Source organism: Strix uralensis, chromosome 6 (assembly GCF_047716275.1).
Source record: "Strix uralensis isolate ZFMK-TIS-50842 chromosome 6, bStrUra1, whole genome shotgun sequence".
Classification (NCBI taxonomy): domain Eukaryota; kingdom Metazoa; phylum Chordata; class Aves; order Strigiformes; family Strigidae; genus Strix; species Strix uralensis.
The window spans coordinates 38,563,872-38,577,589 of NC_133977.1; the positions used below are offsets into that span (position 1 = coordinate 38,563,872).

Consider the following 13,718-nt stretch of genomic DNA (forward strand, 5'->3'; position numbering starts at 1 on the left):
CTAGTGTGGCTATGAACCTGCCTTTTTCTCTTGTACTAATGGTTTGTTCATCTGAAGGTAGGTTATACATTGATACTTCAGTACACAGCTTTTCATCTGCTGGAGGTGTTTGCACATCAGTGATCCGCATGGTAAACCCTCCTTTTTCACAGAATCACAGAATCATTTAGGTTGGAAAAGACCTTTAAGATCATCAAGTCCAACCATTCACCCCAGCACTGCCAAGTCCACCACTAAAACCATATCCCTAAGCACCACATCTACATGTCTTCACTGTCTTTTAAATACCTCCAGGGATGGTGACTCAGCCACTTCCCTGGGCAGCCTGTGTGTATAGGTGCCATCTTTTTTTGTGAGTATGCTTTTGTGCGTATAGTTGCCATCTGTGCCCATGGGGAGGCAGCAGGACCAACCAGTTGAGTCGTATGTATCCTGGACCCACGACCTTGGCAATGTCTTACATCACTAACAAAACTTTTAAATAAAGTGATATTGCTAAAAGCAGTTTTTTAAGTTCTTCCCAAATAAATTCCGTAAGATTAAAAATATATGGCTTATAATAATGTATCTATATATTTGTATGCAGATGATGGATGGCTGTATCTTCCTCCTAAATGCTGTATATTGTGTAAGTGTGACTTGTGCTTTTTCCTATTGATTATTCTAAAATACAAATTTACAATAGATTCTCAGTCTTGGATGCTGCTGAAAACCTCTGCTAGGAATAGATTTATATAGATGATATTCACTGCTACTTCCAGTGTATGGAAATACACTGAAACACTATTTTTTAGATGTTTTATATGGCAGTCAAGCTTTTTGCTCACCCTCTTGCCTGTACTTTTATTTCTTGCAATTTGGAAAGTTTTGGATTAAAATAAAGAGAAAATTAGGAACAACAATCAATTTACCCTTAGCTTTCACAGTCCCCTTATTACAATTGCTAATTTATTAGTGGGTAGTTTTATCAGTGGGAAGGCACCTTTCTTTTGTAATGGATATTGAGGATAATTTTAAATGTAACTTTTAAGCTTAGCCATTTACATAGTACTTTGGGATATTCGTTGTTCATGTATATAGAACTACGTGCATTTGAGGGCTGTTCCTATAGCCCTCTTGTGTAGTTTTTTTGGAATGTTTGTCATAATAATAATTGATTTCTTCAGCAAGGTGTTTACCCCTAAGTATGTATTGCAGTTGGAAGCAGGCAAACTGGAAAATTGCTTCAAGTCTTTGGTTAGAGTGGTTAGAGCAGTATTCCTCAATTCACAATTCATATCATGTTTGTCAGAATGGATTGGGGTCCAGAAAAAATGTTTGGGTTTATGTTCTGCTGTAAGCTGTTTCCATGGTTTTGAGTTGGTGGTGGTTTTTTTTTTTTTCTTCTTCTCCCCCCCCCATCAAATGATCAGTGAAACAGAAGCTGCATTAATTTCCCATCTACCTCTGTAGTTTTGCTTCCTTGTTTTTTTAAGACGTTCAACATCACTAGCATCAGAACAGAAAACGTGAGAGCTACTAAATAGAATTATATCCAAATGATGATTTAATTGAGCTCTTACACACAATAAGAAGATTGTTTTATTTTGCTGAACTGCAGTTTACGGAGGTCCTTGGCAAAAGAATGCCAAGTTGCTTTCAGCATTCATTAACACCGAGGTTCAAATCACTGATAATTTTGTCTAGCAGGAAAAAGTAACAGAGGAAAAGTAGGGCCCCTGATTTTAGTGTATTTATATTTGCAAACGTGCGTTTTTCTGTAAGTCGGGGGAAATTCTTCCCACAGGACAAGAAATTCTCTGGGTTTTTTTCCTTTATCTTAGAGATGGAATGATCCTATGAAACAGTTGCTGGCACGACAAAATCCCAATCTCAAAAGTAGGACAGGAGACATTTTCCACTTTCTACAGATCAATCTTTTTGTATAACTCAGAGCAATTGCTCTGTCCTTTAAGAAAAGACTCATGTACTGAAGAAAAATTACATAGTAAATGGAATTCTAACTCTAGTAGTAACCCAATTTCCCACTAGTTTTACCACATAAGGAAAAAAAAAAATAATATACGGAAAATTACGACCCAGCTCTTGTGCTGCTTCTGACAAATATTCTCTGGTAGACCAATTTTTTAAAGAAATGCCCAGGGCTTGCAATATATTTACCTCTGCCATTTAAATTATAATTTTATTTTAGATTTGTTTGTGTAATCAGGTATATTGGTTTACTGCTACTACCAAGTCCTGTGTTTAGTTCAGATTCTCGTCTTTCTGAAGCAAGAAAATGCTAGAGGAGGGTAAAATAGTTCAAATAATATGGAATACAAGCCTGGGAATGAATGCAGATTTTGATATTGAAAGTGTTTATAGTAGCAGTCTCAAATACTTTTATTGAACAGGAATGTATCAGACTTGGGAAGCTTTCAACAGAGATTTTATTTAGTTTAAAGTACAGCCATTTCGCTGTAGCAGCTGTTAATCTCTCCAAGCATCAATCCACAAAGAGAACTTCTTCCAGCACTGATTTCTCTTGAAGGTTGACTTTTATTTAAATTCTAAAACACATGGAAAATGAAGGCGAAATTCTGGTAAACATCCATCTGTGTATGGTTTTACAAAAGCCTTTGTACATTAGTTGAGTTATTAATTCACCTAATTTGGGAAGGTATGTGGGGGAAAAAGTGGGCAGTAAAATATATTAACCTGGAAAAGTTTGATGAATTTACCTTGACTAGTATTAAAAATATGTTTTTCTATGTCTCTTTAAAAAAATAAAGTTTTAGCGTACTGTAACCATCTCCAGTGGACAAAATGCAAGTCCAGTGTGGGCAACTGGAATTGAGAATTTTGGCAGTTGTCTATCGTGTTCTTAAAATACTCCTGGCCCCATCTTGGCACCCTGTGAGTTGTTCTCGGTCCTTCCCCTGAAACAGTGTTTTATGTTCCTTGCTTGCAGCTTACAGTTGTGCCCAATATGACTAACTATATACATTTTACTTTGCTAGTAATAATGAAATGCAGCTTTAAAACAAAAGTATCCAGTGAACATCACTAACTGATTTGGTAGCATTTGTTGTGTAGACTCTGACTCTTCTTTCTGTAACCTGATGGAAACTAGTCCATAGCATGCTTATAAAATTTTAAGTTATTTAACCTAATATAATTAAAGATCTGTTGGTTGTTTTTTTTTTTTTTTAATGGTGCACATAACTATTAAGAGTCGATTAAATAACATTTTCTGTTATTGCAGTTGTTGGATATTTACACATACTTTCTGCTTGTTTCAGAGGTGTATGAGTAAGGCTTTAAAGGAGGGTTGAAAGCAAGTGTGATGAATAGATAAAAGCAAAAGAAGTCAAAGATAGATTTAAATTGCTTTTTAATATAGACTTTATCATATGGTAAAAATAGATGTAATCATGAAACCTGACTATCTCAATATATTCCTGCACAGCGACCTTAATTCTAGCATTTCTTAAATGCTGATTATTTGCAATTCTAAAATTCTTATAGTGTCCTATTTTGAATATAACGTAGTGTGCCGGCAGTGTTTCCCCTCTAAGCTTTTCCAGACAGGGTGAGAAAAAAGGCAGAAAACAATAGAGGAGAAACTGTGGGAGGCATGAAAATGACCCCAGGAAATCAGAAAATAGGAGAGGGGAGATGCAAGTGAACAAAGGGCTAGTTGGCAGAAGGAACAAAATATTGTACGGTGAGAAAAAGGATAAGAAACCAAGCTGAGGAGGGGTGGTAAATGTCATAAATTTGTATCTGTTATCTTCTGGGAGAAATCAACTAGTTTACTATGGGAAAGAATTAGAGGCACAGGATGGAAAGGGTTTGAAGATTAAGGAAAAGGCAGCCAGGAGTAGATGTGCAACAGGTGATTAAACCGAAGAGCAGAGAGATGACAGAACTGAATAAAGTAAAGAGAAACATATTTAAATGGGGGAATGCTGCCTCGCTGTAGGACTTGCAAGAGGTGAACCACAACTTGAGATCTGATGTCAGCTGGCGTGAGCTTGGTAGACTAAGCTTTCTAGTGGGAAGGAGAAACCAAATAAAAAAGTTGGGGGCAGCATATTGTATCTTGTGTGATTCATAGCTGTCTGATCCTACTTTGAGCAGCACGTTGGACTAGAGGCCTTCTGAGGTAGGGACCAGCCAACCTGGATTATCCTATGAGTGAGGAATGAGCAGACCTGATGACTGCACTCAGAAAAGAGCGGGCAGAGCAGGTAAGCAGTCCTCAGTGAAATGCAAATAGTTGTGTGATGGGAAAGGGTGTGTCTCAAATGAAGCTGATCTTGAGAGAAACTCAGCGGTGACTGTGGAGGTATGGGACTGTGCTGCCATGTAAATTCATGGTGGTTCACTGACCATGTTACAGAAGCAGAGCTTAGGGAGGAAATGTATATTTTCTTTTTTTCCTCTCATGCCCATCCTCTTCAGTAAATCTGCACCTTAATGATATTAAGGAGACATAAAATAGAAAATTGGTTTTGAAGTCAAATTGAAAATGCCTGTTTCAGTGAATATTGTTGAAATAAGGCTGCAAAACTGATGAGGACACTACAATCACAAGGCAAAATATGTCCCACCCTAGAAGCTGTAGTTGGTGAGAATTAAGTTGGTGGGGTTTAGGAAGAGCGAGCCAAAGCAAACTGGGTGACAGAGGAGTTGGTCAAAGTTTGAACATCAGTGGAAGCTATGTAGAAAGAATGTAGTTGTCTTCAGTTCTCAGAAGAGGAGAAACATGGGAAATAGTGGAAGAAATTGGAAATCTCAAGAGCAGGGGCAGAGAAGTTCAACATTTCTAGTGCTGTTTGATCCATAGCAGTGAAGGAAAGAGCGAGCTCTACAGAGAGCCACATTCCTCAGATAGTCACTGTGACAACGAGTGGTGGATGAAGGCACTATAGGTGGCTCTGGGTTTTTAGTGGTGGAATAGGTGACCCTAAAGCAACGGGAGAGTTAGAGAGGATAGGTGGGAGTGGAGGGAGGGGACTCTGCAGGAAAAGCGCAGAGGGAAATGGAGGCAGAACTGGAATTTGGGCACCAGTGAGGGGGAGGTGGTTGTTTCATTTTGCATTGATAATTTAACATTGATAACAGTGTTCTGTGGGGCAGGGAGAGAACACCCAGGCTGATACGATCTGCAGCGTAGGAGAACCTAGGAGATTATGGCTTTGTGAAAGTGTTTCACCCAGGTTTGATGCGTGTGTGAATTTCATTCTGTCTGAATTGCTTTGGTGGTAATTTTGGCCCATTTCTATGCTCAGGTGTTTAATTTTTTAATTCAGCCCTCCCACTTCTGAATGCATGAGTAGAAACTGTTCCTTTGGTAGAACTGGCAAAGAGAAAATGCTTTCAGGAAGATGTATTCTTTCAGTGTGGGAAGGGTTGTTAATCAGGGACCCACCAGGAACACCAATTCTGGATCCTTGTGGGCTGTACCATCAGAGAAAGCAGAGAACATTTTAAGTTACCAGTAGCACGTTGAAGCTCTGAAATATGAAATTAACTGGTAATTTTCATAGGTCACGCTCTTTCCCATAAACCAAACTCATCTGCTCTCCTGGGGGGAGACAGAACAACTGGGCTGACTTCTCATTATCTCTTCCTATGGTGTATCCTTATTGAATTACTGCCGGGTAGAGGCAGCAGATGCTCATCAAGCCACTGCAGGACTCCTCTGTTAATTGAACTGTAATGGGGATGACAGCAGGGAAGGTCAGGATGATGGGACCAGTGATGTAACGTGAACTCTGGTAAGAACAACCTGCATGGGCAATTGACCTTGCTTAAATAGTATTATACTGAGGGCTTTTATTGGTTGATATCATTATGATTATTTTTTTGTATCAATACTGCAGTAGTGTCAGGGACCCCTGTGTGAATCATATTATACTGTATTCAGGGCAAATATATTTCTCACCCGAAAGAGATTAGACTTTCCAATGTGATAAAATACAGTGAGTGACTATAACCAGCTACAGGGGAAAAGAAATGGGAATGAAAAAGGTAAGAATGACAGAAGTTTTAAATAGACACGTAGCTTTACTCAACTGGTTGCTCCAACTGCTTTAAAGGGTAGTATTATTCCTTCTAACTGCTCTTATGGCAATTTGGTATTTTTGATGTTGTCATGCATAGTTAATCTTGGGGTGAAAACAAGTCCACTCATAAATAAATGTGCAGATGTTGATGGTTTTTGATAATGAAAGCATATTCCTACACCTGGTTGTACAGTTACACACAGGGCTCTTGCAAAGTCCCTGGGAATGCCAGAGTTTCGGGCATGCATCCTAAGGCCAGGTTGTGAGCCAGAGCATGTGCCTGGTGTTTCTTCCACTCCAGAGGAGGTGATGTGATGTGATTATGTGAGGTCTTGGCTGCTGTGTGTATCTTCTGTGGAGGCATGTTTTCTCAGGGTGTGACTGCCGCAGAGAGGGAATGAGGTCTGTGAAGCCTTCCGTGAAGACCCTTGTATGGTGGCGTGAGGAGGTTTGGTACAACCAATAGCTCGTGCATTTCTGAAAATAAATTCTGCCTAAAAAACAAATGCTCCCTCTCAGTACAAGCTGTCTATTGTTGTGTTACTCGCGGTGTGTTGGAGTAAGTCTGTATGGTAATTAGCAAAAGCTGGATTCAGAGCGTGGCGTGTGCGTGTTGGCATCTGTGCGTGTGTTCAGAAGCCGTTTTTAGAAGTTCTTTATCCCAGTGTCACTCATTTTTTCCCGTGTGTGTTTGGCCTTCACCATGTCCTTTTTTTTTTTTTTTTTTTTTTTTTTTAAAGTAATATCATTTTTTCTTAACCGTTTTATTACACTGTCTGCCTGGGCCAGTTGGCATCAATGACTGGGACAACCATTGCAAAGCAAATGGAAGGAAAATGAATGAATCAATAGTCAGGCATCACAAAATATATTTGATTAATTTATTTTGACAAAGCTAGCTATAATTATTTAAAGTACATATTCTTACATGGGACCTGACTTACACAGGGTTTTATTCTGTAGAAATGATGAAGCCTTGGTTGTAGGAGACTTAATCACAAGACTTCACTAGTGATGTTTGATAGAAAATGAAGAACTACAGTGTCAGTGTTTGATTAACGGTGCTCCTCTGTAGAGCCTGTGTGTCTTTGGAGTGGTATAGTGTTTGCATTTCATTGTGCTTCATATTTTCTCCTTTCCTACGAGTTTGTACTTCGGTGCACTGAAATAAACAGCTGATGACAGAGGATGCATTGGAATAAATGTTTATTTCAGCACTTTGGAAATGAGTTTTTTGAAATGGAATTTATCTTGTGGATGTGTGTGTGTCTCTTCATATTAGCTCATTTGTGTATAGACCAGCGCTAGGTAGTGCAAATGGCAAAATATTAACGACTACATGCAAATAGAGGTATGAATATTGTGGAAAAGAAATTATTCTTACTGTATTACAGCAGAAGGAAAGCTTTATACATTCAAAAAATATTGAAGTTGGCCTCTGCATATTTATATATATGTACAGGAGTGGGGTTGTTTTAGCTGTAGTCACCAATACTTAGAGATTCAAAACAGAACCCTACATACTCTTCTTCAGAACTGAAAAACAAGTTAAAAGTGTAACATTTTCCTGCCTATCTGTAGTTATTTTGTTTTGTCAGATGCTTGGGTGTGTGCATACACTTGGTTGCTCTGACTGTTCCATAGAAGTGTAGAATTATAACAATTTAAATTGGAGATAGGCTTCAGATTTGCCAGTCCTGTGGCAAGGAAACCCATGGTCTTTCCTCTGCTAAGCAGAGCCTAAGTCTTTGCTGAGCTCATATGCTTGGTGGTACTTGATCGTATTATTTTGACCTTGTGTTTAAGATTGATAAACTCTGCGTGGTGGCCGTGTTCCAGTGAGGAGAAAGAAAAAAACCTGACCTACAGCCCGTGATGCTGTATTAATGTCAAATAATATAAAGTAATATCAGAATGCAGAAGAAAATCACTGCAGTAAAGCAATTTAATTTCTGTGAACTGAAAGCACTTTAATGGGAATGGTAGGAAAATCTGCCGTTGTTCCTGCAGCAGAGGTTATGAGGTGTTTTTCTTTTTTTGAAACTCTGCTGACTTGTAACTGGTGACTTTGAAGCTTTCTGTTGTTTTCAGTGTGAATGGTCATGCTGCTAAAGTAGGGAGTTTGCTCTCAACTGAGTCTGATTTCCAGGTTTGCTTCTTAAAGGAAAATAATTTCAAATACTAGTTTTCAAGTGGTATTATTCTGCTGAATGTGCATTATATGCAGTGTTTTGCCAGTGAAGTGAGAGTAATCCTCTTTGAGCAACAACTTGCAATAGCATTTACTGAAATGGCGTTGGAAGCAGCGCCAGCTCCCTTTCCCTTTGTCTGCTTAATTGCAATTTAACAGTAATCCAAGATCTATGCAACTGTGACTGCAATTCTTAGATATAGCTGAGTTTGAAAGGACCTTTAGTTCATTCCGTGCCAACGATAAAAGCTACAGCAGAACAGTCTGTTGGTAACAAACTCAAACTTTTCTCTACCCATTGAAAAATAAACAAAAATAAACTTTTTTCCCCTGAAAGCTATAAAGTTTTGTTGTTACAGAAAGAATGTGTTATAGTGTGAAGACATCACTGAGCTTATTCTGGGCTGTGTTCTGCTGTGCCTGCCATGAGGAGACATGCAGGTATAGATGTATATAGGCTATATACATAACCTATGTAAAAAACCCTCCAAACTTATATAGGTTCAGGATGTGACTCCCTAAGTTTATAAGAGGGCTGTCAGATACAAAGATTTTTTGACTCAGGAGGTGTGGAAGCCACAACTTATTGGAGGCTGTGAACAGCTAGTGAAAAGAGTTATTTATGCACACTTTGTTCTTATACTGCAACCTGGACATTTGGCATCGTTATCTTGTTGGAGGCAGGATCTGGGATTTTGTGGACATTTGGTTTGAGTTGCTACAGCCTTTCTTTTATTTAATTAAATATATGAAAGTGCACAAGCAGTGTGAAAAGGTTACTTAAAAGTTATTGGACACTTTCCATGTTCTGCTGCTCAGAAAAAAATCAATGCCCGAGTTCACAAAAGAAACCTATTGACAGTCTTGAGCATTTTGATCTTAATTGCTCTGTACTTGTTCATGCTGCGAGGAGTATGATAATAGCTTGAAGAACATTTGTGAAGGTAAATTAGCCTCCTTTGAGTGCTAAGATACAACACCAAAAACACCAAAAGCTGTTAAATACCAGTGAGAAGTCCAAGGCTTGGATAACACTTGGGCGCTTGTGTACTGGGTCACACTGCATGATTTTTGTAGAAGAAAATGTCAGGGGGTGCTCCTTGGTTGTTGAGCATCGTTCCTTCTGCTCTCAATGGGCATGGGGGCTGTAGGTGACTGTGTGATCATGCAGCTGAGGAGTATCAGGATGGTGCCTTTCACAGACTTGAATCCTTGACTTTGAAATCTCCCGGCTCTTCTGGCTGAGTGTAAGCCATACATGTTTATGTACAGATTAATCAAGTTTTGCTTCAACTACATTTAACAGATCTTCTGACCTGGGTTCCAAAGAAAAGTCTGAGTTCACGTGTACTTTTTATTATTGAATGTCAAGTGTGTTCTCATAGAGTCCATTGGAAGTACTTAGAGTGAAGGAGATGTAACAGCAGCATCGTTTCACAGAACAGTTCTGCTCTATCACTGTTTTAATTAAAGTCGTTCTACTGATGGAAAGTCTATTCTCTGGTGTTTTCTTTAATGTAGTCATAATGCATCACTTTGAGCTCCCTTGCTGGAACATCTTTCATTATAATCCACTTAGCTAAGTTTAATTATAAACTTCTAAATTCAAACCTGCTTTTGTTATGTTTTTAGGATATACTAAAATGGAAGCAGGAAAGCAGGGTTCATGGTTTTTACCCCAAACAAATCAGTGTGACTTAAAAAGTGATCATTGGCAGTACAGTAATTTCATATTCTTGCTTTTAATTTCCAGGATCTTTGATAGCTTTGGGACAAGAGCGGATACAATTGAATAGAAGAAAAAAGATGAAATAATGAATAGATTTTTGCTATTTGACTATAGACATCACCAAAATACCTGAACTTTCAAATATAACTTGTAAAGATGGTGACTACCTACCAACCTTTCCAGCAACTGAGCATTGAGGAAGGTTGTTTAAGGTTTATACATGAAAATGGACCAGGGTAAACTTATGTTCAGCTTTGCTGATCTGGAGGTCGTGCAGGCTTACTCCCAGCCTGGAGCAGGCTGGTTTAGACCGTCTGCTGGTTGTTTGGAGTTATCTTGTGTGTGCAGGTGTGTTAACACCAGATGTTCTTTCAGGCGTTATTTACCTTTACAGTTATTGTAGCAAATTACCAAAGAATTGTGGAGCTTAATGTTTTGAAACCTGATGAGTGACCACTTAGGACAAAAATACTGTCAGGCAGTTGTCAACCTGATGTATAAATTTAGCTCATTCATGCTGTGTGTTTTTACCCAGGATTTTCTAAAATGCTCCTGGAAGAAGAGTAAATATTCTCAATTAAGGTTTGGAGATGAAAAAGTAGAGGTATAGAAAATCAAGTGCTGTTCTCATATATGCAAAGTCACTGCTGAAATCAAGGGGAGCGCTTGCAGAATCAAGTATTAGTGTTGGAGCGTGACCTAAAGTGACTTTTTGCCCAGGAGGTTTCTGACACAGCTGGATGTGGAATGAATTTAGGGTGCCCTTACTTTAACCAGAAGACTATCTCTCTCCAAATGTGTAAGTGGAAGAATGTATAGTGTTTGTTTTTCACATGGTAGTAAAGGCAATTTAGTGTAACTGTGTTCATCATTAAATAAAAAATTGGGCAGTACGCACAAAGAGCTGTGTCGTGGGCACATATACACTTATTCTGAAGGTCTGTTCCTGGTTTGATGTATGTGACTGTGCAAACACTTCCATTTTATTAAACTCAATACCTGTAGCACTAGCATTAGTGTTTTTTTGGAAATATCTCCCCCAGGGATGGTCTGCAGTGCATATCTGTGGTAATCAGCCATGGCTGCTACAGGCCAGGCATTCTGCTGCTTTGGGACTGAATAGAATGAGCTTTTTGGATAACAGCTTTCTGAGAAAGCAACGCAGATTTTACTGGTATCTGAGGATAAAATGTATGCTATAAACATCCAGATTATCTTGGAATATCACAAGCAATGGGTTTGTGCTAAGCGTAGTAGGCAAACAGTTGCATAATTACTGCTTACGTTTGTGTTAAGAAAATTTATTCATGATTAATGATGCTTATCTTTGTGCTAGACACCTGCCAAACGATTTATAGCCACGCATATGATCTGCAATTGCTTTTTTTTGTTGCTATTTAAAGTGTTTTGGATTATTCTAATTGCATCATGTATTTTAAATGGAGAGTGCTACCCAGGTGTCCTTGTCAGCATTCCTGTCTCATAGAAAAAAAGTAGGTCAGATTTACCCATGATGGGAAAGGTCGCAACTCCCAGTGAACTCTGGGGGAATTTAATTGATGTATGACAAGGCTGAAATCATGTCTCAGGTTTGGATCAGTTTAAGCTGGTCTTTTTCTAAGTTCAGTAATAAATACTGTATAAATCCACATTGGAGCAGAGCCAGACTGAACTTTCCTAAAACACAGAAATGGTGCAGAATGACTGAAGAAACCTCTTGTCCCATGGAAACTTACAGAAAGAGCAACTGGTCCCTTCTCTAACCATGTAATATGTGTAGAGTGGGGAGTCAAGACTGGACCATCAATCTTTTGCCTTTCAGTGTTGGATGCTTTTGAGGACTCTAATGTGTCTTGGACTAGCCCAGTACCTGTCACTTGGAAACATCTGCCTCTGAGTGCTCAGCAGTGACTGGAAAAGGGGAGAAGTTTCCCAGAGCATTTTTCCCCTCCCTAGCTAAACGGGTTAGGCTGGGATTTGGCTGCTGGATATTTCATTGATGTTGAAAATGAAATTAAATTTTGAACACCTCAGAAATAAGAAGTAGTGCATTCACCTTGGCTGGATGTCAGGTGCCTACCAAAGCTGCTCTATCACTCCCCTCCTCAGCTGGGCAGGGGAGAGAAAATATAACAAAAGGCTTGTGGGCCGAGATACGGACAGGGAGATCAGTCAGCAATTATCATCACAGGCAGAACAGACTTGACTTAGGGAAATTAATTTAATTTATTGCCCATCGAGAGTCAGAGTACAATAATGAGAAATAAAACCAAATCTTAAAACACCTTCCCCCCACCCCTCCCTTTGTCCCAGGCTCAGCTTCACTCCCCATTTCTCTCCCTCCTCCCCGCCAGCAGCGCAGGGGGACGGGGAATGGGGGTTGTGGTCAGTTCATCACCCGCTGTCTCTGCCGCTCCTTCCTCCTCAGGGGCAGGACTCCTCACACTCTTCCCCCGCTCCAGCGCGGGCTTCCCACGGGGTCACAGCCTCCTTCGGGCACATCCCCCTGCTCCGGCGTGGGGTCCTCCCCGGGCTGCAGGTGGGTCTCTGCTCCCCCGTGGGCCTCCCTGGGTGCGGGGCACAGCTGCCTCACCATGGGCTGCCCCACGGCTGCGGGGGAATCTCTGCTCCGGGCCTGGAGCACCTCCTGCCCCTCCTGCTTCACTGCCCCTGGGCTCTGCACAGTTGTTGCTCTCACAGATTCTCACTCCTCTCTCCAGCTGCAGTTGCTGTTGTGCAGCAGCTTTTCTCCTTCTTAAACCCGTTATCCCAGAGGCGCTACCACCGTCGCTGATGGGCTCGGCCTTGGCTAGCGGTGGGTCCCTCTTGGAGCCGGCTGGCCTTGGCCCCACCGCACATGGGGGAGCTTCTAGCAGCTTCTCACAGAAGCCATCCCTGTAGTCCCCCCGCTACCAAAACCTTGCTGCACAAACCCAATACTCAGCTGTATGCATATTTATTTATTTACCACATTTTGACACTATACTTGAATGCCATATTTTCAGCAGAAATGTAGGTTTCTAAATTGTCTGTTTTTCAAAACTAGTTTTATTCAATCCTGTCATTAAGAGGATTAGCAGTGGATTAGATAATGTAAATTCAGTGTTATGATCATTAGAAAACTTGCATGTGACTTTTTCAAGACTGCTTGTATATTCCCACCCATTACAGCTTATGTACGATATCCTTGTTTTTCTGAACAAGATTCTGTACAATCTAAATTAAAAGGGTGCTTGTGACCAATCCTTCAAATATATGAAAACAACTCCTCATTATTTAATTTAATGAGAATCCATTAGTGCAGAGTATTAATTGTCTAGGCCTGTATTATAAAGGGTATTGAATAAATCCAGATAATCAGATTTGGAAAAGGGAGATATTTTTCGGAGTAAAACACGTATCTTGAACATATTTAAGCAATTGCATGAATTTAATCATGACTAGTCTCAGTGAAGTCAATTTTTAAAATGTAAATTTCATTATTTTTTCTCCATTTTTCTCTGTATTTGCCAGTTTACAGCTAGCCATGCTGACACATTTGGGAGCTGAGATATACTGCAACTAAATTTGATGTGAAGTGTTGGTGGCCTTCATAATGTAATTTATTCATGTTTCTGTAGATAGCATATGTTGCCTGTGCAATAATTTTTTATCATATCAGGACAGAACAGCTACTGTTCCAAATTGTGTTATACAAACCTAGATATACAGACAAATTTTTATTGTGCTTTGCTGTGGTGTAAAT

The 13,718-nt window shown here is 39.7% G+C and overlaps 1 protein-coding gene across 7 annotated transcripts in view; it reads left to right on the plus strand.

The window, feature by feature from the left end:
- Positions 1-13,718, plus strand: part of THSD7B (thrombospondin type 1 domain containing 7B) — a 331,460-nt gene that overhangs the window by 45,289 nt on the left and 272,453 nt on the right. The window lies entirely within an intron of this gene.